At 43.2% G+C, this 11,441-nt stretch overlaps 1 long non-coding RNA gene across 1 annotated transcript in view; it reads left to right on the top strand.

Moving 5' to 3' along the window:
- The first annotated feature begins 7,189 nt into the window (after positions 1–7,189).
- The window catches only part of LOC115348617, a 148,099-nt gene continuing 143,847 nt past the window's right edge, over positions 7,190–11,441 (top strand). The window contains exon 1 of the long non-coding RNA XR_003925874.2: positions 7,190–7,475. This is a non-coding gene — a long non-coding RNA (uncharacterized LOC115348617). The remainder of the gene's footprint in view (positions 7,476–11,441) is intronic.

The raw sequence follows: 11,441 nt of genomic DNA, 5'->3' as shown, positions 1-11,441 counted from the left end.
GAGCTTTGGGTTTGTTATTACACTCTTTCTGTGTATTCATTGCATCTAGATGTTTAAGAATTAGTAATGACACCACTATCCGTTGCAGTGCTATATAGGACTAAATTACATCTTTTTTGGGGGGCTCAGCTCTCATTAGGAGAATATTAATGGGTATACCTCTGTGGTATGGAATAATTTTCTGTCACTGTTAATAATTGTCTTCATGTCTAGTGAGCGAGAAAAACACTATTGAAACCTTAATCCAATGCACCATTAGGAAGTTTTTATTAATGAGTTTCAGCTGTATACTATGCATCTTCATTATCTAAGTAGGTACAGTAATTGTTAATTTCAGATGTTCAACCTATTTTAACATAGCTTTTTGGACATATTTAAATTACAGTGGAAATGAGCCAATAAACACAGTGATTAGGCCAGTCTTTGGTGTATCGTCAGCACTCCTTCAGTTAGATGGAAAGGTCTACTTTCTGGGCTATGACTTTGGCAATTTAAATCGTGTTAATATATTGAATCTTTCACTTCTCTATTCAGAGGATTGAATTTGTTTTTAATCCTTTCAATACCTGTAATGCTCTGAAATATAATGGGCTCTAATAATGGGCTGACCACCAAACCAGCTACAGGAGAGGTGTACTTGCAAGTATGTGCAGGAGGGTATTTCTCTTCAAGAGAAACATTTTTTTACTTTCAGGTCTTTTGAGGTCTTAGCATCTGTGCTGAGACTGATGAGGTTTTTATTTTGGAAGGTGTTTTTGTGTCTGTGAAATACTGAAATATTTCTGGTTAACTATGTATGTACTGTGGTGTGTGACAGCAGTATCAGCTGCTACTGACTTCTAGCTGTGAAATACTAGTTAAAACTGTTTTGAGTGCATTGGCTATGCACAGTAAAGAGGACAAGGACACCATATTCTTAGAGAGGTCTAGAACCTGAAGAGGAGCAAGCTTCCTTTATGAAACCCAGCAAATGAAGTACTGGTGAGGAGAAAAGTGCTTGAACCTTACCAGTAATACATTTTGAGCAGAGAGGTATTGCTGAAAGCCTTTTCCTTGCTAATTTCTGTGTTGGTTGTGCTTGCAGAGTAACACCTGTGTCTGCTCAAGATTCGTGGCCAGAAACTTCTGAGGAGTTGCTTTCTTGTTAGGAGGGGTCAGGACTGACTTTGTGCTCTTCAAAATGTCCCTGGAAGAAGAGATGCCTGATGAGTTAGGTGGTGCGAAGTTTTAGGCAGCAGCTGAGAAGTAAGGTTTTGGAAGCACATTTGGGGCTTTGTTGCTTAAATTCTAAATACAATCTAAATACACTTGAACCTGAAGCAAGACTGTTATGGGAATTAGTCCCAAATTGGTAAAGGTTGAAGAAGGTACTTATACATGTTGCAGAATTCTTAAAGTGACTGATATTTAATTCAATCCAAGAATCAATTTTCTAGGAATAATTTTAGTAATTACTATAAAATACTTTATAACTTTAAAACTAATTTTAATTGCTATAAAAAATCTTGTCCCTCTCATGAAAACAAGCCTTAATTAATCTCTCAAAGTGAATTGCAAATGCATCCAGGCAGTTGTCAGTAGTAATCGTAACCTACTTCATTTAAAGAAAAATAAAAAAAATTATACCAAAAAGTAACATCCCTGTGGTCAAATTAGGAGTTAGAAGCTTTAATTAAAACCAGACTAAATACAAAATGCTATTTCTTCTGCAATAGTTTTTCTTCAAAATTCACTATAGTGGAATTTAACTATTTGAGGTTTATGAAGTCCTGCTAATATATTTATAGAAGTGCAACAGACCACCAGTAAATAACAGTTGTTTCTCTGACAATTTATGTTTTTATATTCCATATATTCCAGTGCTACACTTCTTAAACCAGTACGGAATTTATTCTTGAAGTGAAATTACTTGTGCTGCTGTTTGTGTTTGGTGACTGTTTCTTAACTTTTCATGGTGCTCAACTGGGGGTCTCCAGCTTTGGTAATTAGCAACATTTGGTATATTTTGTACTCGTTCTTTTGTCAGAATTCATTGTAAACCCACTCTGTGTAACTTAAAATGGCACTTCGGCGTTTCTTTGGACAAAACCAGGCCTTCTGGAAACAAGCACTTTTAAAAGTGGTTTGTCTGAGGAGCGCTTTTCTAACCCGTTCTGCCTCTGGCTATGAGCGCAGCCTGCGGCTGCATTCGGAGCACTTGGGGGATGCCCAAGCAACGCCGGGGAGCACGGTGCGGGGAGGACCCCTCCGGATCGGGGTGTTTAACATGGCAACCAGCACATCAACCTCCAGCAGTGTAATGGTGTGAAGGGGGTGTCACATCCGAATTTCACACTGGTGCTGGTAAAATGCTTCTGAAAGTGGCGTATCTCTGCACAGGGCTTGCACTGCTGCATGGTGCGGGGACACCCCTGCAGCTCTGTAATTTAGGAATTTGTACCGAGTCTGTGTATGGGCTTTACTGTCCCGTAGCTGTAATTTTGGTTAGGTGTGTTTGTGTTTAAGGAGCTGCAGAGCTGTTAGTGCCGAGCTGCCTTGGCCAAGGGAAGAATGTGTGGGTGGAGGCTGCCTCTCCGTGGCAGCAAAGTGTACATTCCACCAGCACGGCTGGCCTGCAATCCCCTCCTGGCTCAACAAGGGAGAGTCGGGATATCTGCAGCTACATAAAATGCGCTTGGAAACAATTTCAGCCATATGGCCAAAACCTTAATTCAAGGGACTGCTGGGGAGCGTGGCTTGTATGCTGCCTTGCAGGGCTAACTCTCGCCCTTCCATAGGAATACGTGATCCCTCTGCCTCTGGAATAGACTGCTGCTACTGGGGAAAAAAGTTTGGCTTTACATGGAATGGAAGAGAGAGTGTGTAGTTTATTAGTGCTTGTATTGAGATGAAGATGAGGTAGATTAATTCATTGAGGGATAAGAAGTGCTGGTGGAAGTTATGTGGTTGATACCTGTAACCAGTGTAGGTGCTGGTTCTTGTTTCAGCTTTCCATATGCACGCTCACGCACAGATGTTGCCTTCTACAAATGCATTTCTTGGTACTCTTCCCAAAGTCACTCCTCTTTTCTATTGGTAGGTAAGTACAGACTGAGTTCCTGAACTGTTTTTCTGTAAATTAGAATGATTTGGGCACTACAGTCAGATGGTGTTCCCAGGCCTCTAAAGTTGAATGTGGGGAGGCCTGGGGTGCTGTGTTGGGAGACACCCAAGGAAAAACGTGTGTTTTGCACAGAAGGGAGAAAAGGCAATAAAGTGTCGGAGCTACAGTCCTCCAGGTGAAGAGGTAAGTGAGGTCTTGAGCTTTTATGGCTGCTAAAGATGGCATGTTACTTTTTACCAGTGGAGAAGTATTTGACACTGGTGTTCAGGTGCAATTAACAATGTAACTTATATTCTGCTTATTTGTATTTTTCTCTTTTTTTTTTGCTTTCTTTTCCTTGCTTGTCCCAAGATTTCAGTTAGATTGGGTTTTTTTCCTGTACTTTAATATTAGGGTATAAGGAAAAAAAAATTAACCATGAGGATGGGCAAAAGGGGAACAGGGTGCCTTGAGAGGTTGGGGCTCTGCCCTCAGAGCTGTTCAGGACTCAATTAGATTAATCTCAGAGAAACCTGATCTGATTTATCTGCTTTTAGCAGCAGGTTGGACTAGATGACATGCAGAGGTGTGTCCCAACCTGAATTATTCTCTGCTTTTGAATGGCATGGTAGTGAAGTGTTAGGGGATGGTGAAAAGTGTTGGTGAATAGAATGCAGAACGGCACCTATGGCTCCCTTTGAGTGGCCAAAATGAGAGTCCTGCTGCAGTGATTAACTGTTGTATGGTATTAACTATATTTAATAACTTTGCATAACAGATAACTGCCACCTCCCATCACCTCCTCTGTGCTTGAATAAGAAACACTTTCAAAACGCCATGAAGTATTCCATTTTTTAAAGGCAAGTGTCATATAGCTGAGATAGGTAATGCAATATAATTTTTAAATTACAAATTAATCTGGCAATGTGTGAACATTGGTTAAAGGCTTCTGACAGTCCAAGGAGAAATTTGATGCAGTTAATAATTTTAATAAGGGGAGTATTTAATGGAAAGTATTCAGAAAGATACAGTATCTCATTTCATAGTACTGAGGCAGAAGGTGAGGAAAGCAGTGATTTTTTTTTTTTTCTTTTTTTTTCCAAGTTGTAGTTCCAGGCAGCTGATTCAGATGAGACCATGGAGCTATTCAAAGCACAGTCAATGAACATGGGTTTAAAAAGCCTGGTTGCTGTCTTCCTTTTCTCCTGATGTGTATGGTCAGGGGGAGCAGAGTCCCTTTCCAAGCAAGGGGAACACTGGGAAGTGGGCTAATAAAATTAAGGGGAGAGGAGACAGAGATGTTGATACAGTCCTTGCCTCCTCCTTTGTAGGAAAACTTGCATCCCACTGTTAATTCAGGGTCTGTAAGTCCTTCAGCCATGTGGTAAGTGTTTACCGTTCTCTGTTGCAGTGTAGTTGTGATCTGTGTGTGTGTGTGAAGTATTTCTCCCTGTACAAGAACTATTTATGCCCAGCTGTACCTGCAGTCATGCTAGTATTTCTACTGTCTTTATTGCTTGTGTACAGAAATGTTTAAAAACTTGATTAAAGGGGTTCCTGGTGTGTACTGGAGAAAGAAAAGACCTCTCCTTTCTGCATGTGCTGAAGACCTTGGATGTAACAGGACCGATGCTTTGGTGGGACTCTGAGCTCCAGCTGAGCTTCTGGTTTCCTAAAAGCCTGAACAGGGAGGGCTGACATCCAGCATGTGAAACTGCCTTGGGCTTATTAGAAGGAATACTGGCAGTGCCCCCTCATGTTGGGTCCCAGCAGACAGTGTCCCTGTAAGGGCTCTCTGAGTGCCCAGCACCTCTGTGTACTGATGAGCAGCCCGGGTTCAGGTGGGCTCCTGGGCCTTGGCATGCATGGCTGACATGCAGAACAAGCTTTGGCTGGTTGCTCTGGTCACAGTAGCCTCAGGCAAAAGTGAGGTATGAGTGAGAAGTGAAGGAATTGCTAGTGCTCTTGATCCGAGACAAGCAGAGGCTGGTAGGACAAGGCTCATGGTTCATCAGAGCAGATAAGCAGGTTGCTGAGCTTCATAGCCTTTTACTCTCAAAATGCTTCTCCCGCTGACCAATTTCCCATCTTATTTCCTATCTTAAATTGAGATCTGTTTAAGCTCTGGTCTTCCTTAGAAGATGTGAAGGGAAGGGAGAAGGATGGATCACGGACTGTTGCAGCCTTCTCTCTTTAAATCCACAAATTCACATGGTGAACTCATCTGCAGGTCGACCAGTTCTAACTGGTTAGGTTCGCCCACATGAAAGAAAAACTTGTTTCCAAGGGAAGATGCTTCCTCCATGTCCTGCATGAACACTGAACGTAAGGCGAGGCAGCAGTGGGTCTGGTTGCGTGGTCAGTCAGCTTTCCACAGTCCCTAGGGTGGGCTATGCCAGAGTCCCCCAGCATGGCTTATGGTGGCACAAATGCTAAAGCTGACCCCAGCGAGGTGTGAGGACGGGGCATGTGCTGGCCCTGGGGCAGGCAGAGCCATGCTCCCCACGGCTGCCCTGTGCTGGAGCGGGGGGTCAGGCCCAGACCCCTGCTGCGGGCTGGGGGGCTGCTTCGTCATCCATCACCTTTGTGCTGGTCTCTTGTGCTGCTGTGTCCATGGTAAATGCGGTAACTTTCACAGGTACGAGATGGTTTCTTGAGACAAATTTTCAAAAAAGCCACAAACTTTTGCCTCTTCCAAATAATTTCGTTGAAAAGAGGCTGTGGAAGTACAGCGCCTTTCCTTGCCAGTGCTGTGCCTAGTTTAGAATTAGTTTGCAGTGTTATTTTTAGCAATAGTCAAGACTTACCTTGAAGAAAATCTTTAGAAGCAGCTGCCAATGTTGCTGGTTTTGTGACCTGACGGAGGGTGCACCTTCAGCCAGCACGTTCTTCTGCAGCATAATCATCGAGAGATGAATATTTAAAACTAGTAAAATAGTGAATGGTTAAATGTAATTCAGGGATCAATGTGCTTCCCCAGTGCTCTGGCTGGAAAGCTGCCTTGTCTGTCTCCAGTTAGACCACTTGATAAAGGTGAATCTGTAGCCATGAATGCAAAAGCTGAGCAGCCTGGTCAGTATATTGAAAAGCATGGAATTTGGGTAAAAAACAAACAAACAAACAAAAACCCAAAACCCAAACCCCCAGCCCTAAGGTGTTCTCCTACCGCGGGGCGGCGGTGCGCACCGCGGAGCGGCACCGGGGGGCTTTGGGGGGGGGAATATAACGAAGTGCTCCGTGATGGGCTGCTGAAGTGCAGCTTGAGGGCGCTTGTTGTTCGGGAGCTGGTGGTTGCTGGCGCTCGGGAGTTTGTTAGCTCAGCACATCATCTGGTACAGCTGCCAGGTTTACAGCGAGCTCTCTCAAATGTTGCTATATTGTTTGGTGGTTTTTTGTTTGTTTTTTTTTTTAATTTAAAGCTAAAACGGTAGGAAGCTGTTTACAAAGGCAAACTTGGGCTCTTTTCAGCTTTTTTTAAGCTTACATGTTGGGTAGTAATAACAATAAAAGCTGCCCACAGTGACTGGTAAATCCCCCAAATGGCTGTCCTCGGGGAGTGCTGCGCAATGCCCAGTTATATTGGAAATAAAGACGTAAATGATTAATGAGACAGTCTTAGCTCGAGGGGTGGCAGCAGACGAAGCAGCGATGTGCGGCAGAGTATGGAGGGATGCAGGCGGGGAAAGCTGGGGACAAGGGGGACAGAAAGGGGCATCTGCAGGGCTGGGGCAGACGGCTGCATGCCAAGGGGGCCAGGGAGCAGATGCAATGGAAACCGAGGCAGGGAATGAAATTGGGGGCCTCCGCTGAGCCTCCTGAGGGGGGGCTTCCTAGACCCCAAGCGTGGCCTGGGTGAGTGGTGACACCAGCCCCCGTGCAAGCAGTGTCACAGTTAACAGAGTGGCTCTGAAAGCCTGGCAGCATCAACTGTACTTCTGAAGGAAGGATGAGCAGACCAGGTTTTCTTACAACTTGGAAGTTTCAGTTGAAATTAAGAATCCTAACAGTAGGCTGACTGAAGCTGTCATGAAGACTGAAACTCTTAAATAAGCCAAGGGATGTTCAGGCTCCCAGCAGAATCAGTCTGGCATTTCTGCCTGCTCAGCGCCTGGGATAATCCGTCAGCTGAGCTGGCTTAACCCCGGGCCATGCTTTTTCAGGATGCCAGTCTGCCTGCCCAGCACTGCGGTCCGAGAACTTGGCTTTGTACAGAAACCTATTGTATTCAAAAACACAGCTGGTTACAGTGCAACTTTCAGTGTAACTAAGCGATGGCAACAGCATTAATGGCATTACGTGCGAGTCAGGATGGAAGACCTGGTCCTCAGCTGGTTTGATTTGGGCTGGAGATGCTGTGTCGCATTTTATCCATGATGTGACTTCCAGGTTCAAGGTACAGTATCCACTGTTAGCTGTCTCTGGATGGAGACCCGTGATCCTTAACACCCCCACAGCCCTAATATGTGATGAGAGAGAGAGCAGCCACAGCATGGCCATGCTGCCAAAAATGGGTGAAAATCCAATTCCTGGCACCATTCCCACTTGGTGTAAATTTTAGTTCCTTTCCTGTTATTGTATGATTAAATGCAATTGTTTGTACATGTGTGAGGGGTTTAGGTAGGGGGCTGAAGAGCTCTGTGTAGTAAAGTCTGCTCCCTATTCTAACTTGTTTTCATTGCTTTTCAGTCTAGACTCTAAGCCTCCAGGTGGATAGCAAAGCAAGCATGGGCAGGAAAGTCCAGTTATTTTGCCAGGACAACTTAAAAATCTATATCAATTATTATCAACTGGCTTTTTTCCTCTCCCCTCCTTTTCCCCAGGATTATGTGTTTGTAACACTAGATGGAGCCTTCTGTGCACTGGAGGAGCAGAGAGGAGTTAGAAGAGTTCAGAGCAGCATTCTTCACTTCCAGCAGTGTCTTGTGAAATGTGTTAATGCAAGTATTTGCTGGCAATAAGGATGCCATTTAACGGGAAAAACATGGTAGGAAATTCTTTCTTATACCTACAGAGGGCAAAAATCATGTGGTGTTTCCCTTTGCATGAAAAATACATCACAACTAAGAATTAGAATGGTTATAGCATTGAAGATTATGTACACATCATTTTTAAAGCAGTTTTTGAAGTATGTGTAGAGGAAGGATTATATTTGTGGCTTTAAGACCATGTGCCTGCATCTAGATATACGTAGAATTGTTCCTGTCCTTCAAATGTCTGGCTTTCCACAACCATTTGCAACTATCTTTCTTAGGAAAATTATTCAAAATATGATGGGTTTTGACACTTTAAAATAAGCTGATTATTATTTCATATTATGGCTTTGGTGGTAGTGCTGTAGTGCACTGGCTGCTGATCTTTCTGAATGATGCGACGGTGGTGGTGGTTACATTGGGGAGCTCTTTCCAATGTTATTCTTACAGAAGCAGAGCGGTGTCAGCATTCTGTGCACATATGCAGCCTCTGAAAGCAACCAAGAAAGCAGATTACAGAATACTAGTTTCCAAGAAGACAAAATTGCAACATCATTATGAAACGAACCATGTCATCTTAATTATTCTTTGCAAATTTTAGACTGCGTATAAACAACTAGTACATCTTGCTGACATCCAGGATGATTATAGGATACTGAGAAAATGCAAATATAAAACAAATTTTGGGCAAATTACATATGTTTGTACTGAGAACGATAACTGAAAGAGAAGCTCTTGTAGAAAACTCTCACAGAGGCACGCACGGTGCCACACAAAGGATAGAGCCTCTGGACCAAAAGATTGCCAACAATTTTCAAACCTTGCGGAAAGGGATCCTTGATGGGTTAATGACCTAGTTCTGGAAGTATTTATGCATACTGCTTTAATTTTGTGCTCAGCTGAATAGTTCCCAATGAATTTACTAGAATCACTTCATCATAGCCTCTTTAGTGGAAAACTGGAAAGATAATTAAGTCTTTCATACTCCTACACATAAGGACATGCTTTTAAAATTCTTACGTTTAAGCAAATAGGCATGTGCTGCTTAATTGTTTAGAAAAAAAAATTTGTATTTTTAGAATTAAAGTTCTTTCCTACCTTCATATGCTTTGCTCATGCATTGCGTAGGACACTAGTTTCATTGCATTATTGCAGTAAGGGATGGAACAGGAGAGGCTGCCAATGGCTTTCCAATCAGTCGATGAAATGGGCTGATAGTCTCTTATCAGTGAGAAATAATCACTGCCTGTAATCTGCCTACTCACCAACCAACCGAAAAAGACTTTATTAAAGTTTTGGTTGATGGATTCAATCTAGTAAAGTAACAGGAATAAGTTGAAAACGATGGCAAAATCATCCACAGTATAATATTTTGTCTTGTAAATTAAATGCAGTACCAACAGGATATCAAAGTTTCAGTTGATTTCTATAAGTAATTAAGAACAATGATATTTCTCCTAAACACCTGAATTAACCTGTGCCTTTCTAAGTTTGCGTTGCATGGTATAAGTCATCAGATATGCAGGCCCTTTGTGTTGAGTAGCTTTCCCTTAATTTTCAGGTGAACATGGCGTTCATATGCTGCTCGGAGTTTGTCAGTGGCCTTTTAAAAGATTACTACAACCAATTGAAAAAGTAATCTGTCAAAGCTGACATTCATCCTCTCTCCCCTAAATTGCTACCGCTTTCTACTTCAGCCACGTATCGGTGTGCTGTGTAGCAAAGTAAAGAGGTGTTAGTAGGGCCAGCTCAGAAAATGTACTTTACCCGTGATTGTGGTAGCAGTATGGGGTGCGTTGTTAATAACGGAAATGTTGCGGTCTCGGTCTCGATGCTGGTAATGCTCCGACGCACCGCGCAGGGAGAGCAGGGGAGCAGTCGTAGAGCTGATACTTGGCCGTTCTCACCTGGGGCCGCGGTGAGAGCGGTTTGAAGCCATCTACAAGCTGCAGATGGGGAGTTCCTTGAGGCATCTTAGTATGTCATTTTGGGGATCTTTGCTTGAAATCCCTCGTTGTTCGGGGGGCCGGGCTGTCAGTCCAAGGCAGTGCTCGGCCGGCTGCAAGCGGCTCCAAGGCAGCAGTCATTTGCTGTCGCTTTAGGGCACAGGGGTGTATAGTGGGATGTGGGTAATCCCAGCCGGAGGGATATCAAAATGGAGTGGCATTGCTCTAAGGATAAAGCAGAGATCCGGCTACTTGACCCTCAGTACCCTGTACTGGCTTATTCACAACCGGCTTGGACAGCTCTGTAAAGCACTGAATTACGTGAGCTGCGTGGCTTTTAACTCCTGTGTGTATTTGAGTATCCGACTCCTTTCTTTAGGCACCTACTTCCTAACAAAATCCGTGTCTCTCTCTTACCTGTGACGATCGCGTTTTGTTCCTCCTGTGTGTACTGAGGTACTCTGATAATATTTTGAAGGTGGGTATGCAAGTGTTTTGAAGACATCAGTCACCCTGTGGGTATTAATAACAATAGTTCATTGGTCTGGCCACGTGCATGCATACTTTTTTGCAATGTTTCTTCCTTAGGAATGAAGATTTATTGAGAATGAACTGACCTCCTTTGCCCCCGACACCTAAGAGGCTCTTGCTGCAAATTACCTCCCTGGGTGAATACCTATTCTTGTACTAATTCCCACTAGTTTCTTGCGATATTTTTGTTCCCACTGTTTGTTCCTGGGAGGTGGCTTCTTCCCTTGATCTAAGGCTTGGTGAGCAGCAATGAATCTCAGATCAAACTATAGTATTTTATCATCAAATGTTCCTTGCACTTTCTATGCCTATGAATAATGTTCTGCCTTTATTTAATCAGAGTGATGCCACTAATGCAGATAAAGGAGAAAATGCCATGAGCTCTAAATGCTGGAAATGTGGGTGATTTCCAAGGACAACTTTTGGATATGCTGTAAGGTGCTTGTAAGGACCAGAGAGGACCAAGTGGGCAAAAAAGGTCAAAGAGATGTGGAAGTGGAGATGGACTATTCTAAGGATATTGTGATATTTCAAAATAGTTTTGTTTCTGCTAGCTTTATTTTGTCATCTTATTAAAAAAAAATAATCTTGATGATAATAAGTTGGGGAGATGTTTTGTATAATGTTTTTGTGTGTCTAGAGTTTTTTCTTTTCGCTGTTCATTTTGATTACTCCTGGACCTTAGCAGATGTTTGGCATTATATCAGGTATAGCATTAGGTGAGTTCTTACAGGACTTTTGGCTGCTTTTCTTGGGTGTTTACAACTACCTGGCAATACCAGGCTCTCTGATGTCTCTGTGCCATTTCCCCACTGCTGCATTTGGGGAGCAGGGCCTGGGTTGCTCAGTGTGCATTTGTGCACTGATGGTTGCTCCTTCCCAGCCTCCCCACCTTGTGACTGACCTAAAACA

The sequence above is a fragment of the Aquila chrysaetos genome, chromosome 11, assembly GCF_900496995.4.
Source record: "Aquila chrysaetos chrysaetos chromosome 11, bAquChr1.4, whole genome shotgun sequence".
Classification (NCBI taxonomy): domain Eukaryota; kingdom Metazoa; phylum Chordata; class Aves; order Accipitriformes; family Accipitridae; genus Aquila; species Aquila chrysaetos.
This window is presented reverse-complemented; position numbering and strand designations above follow the sequence as displayed.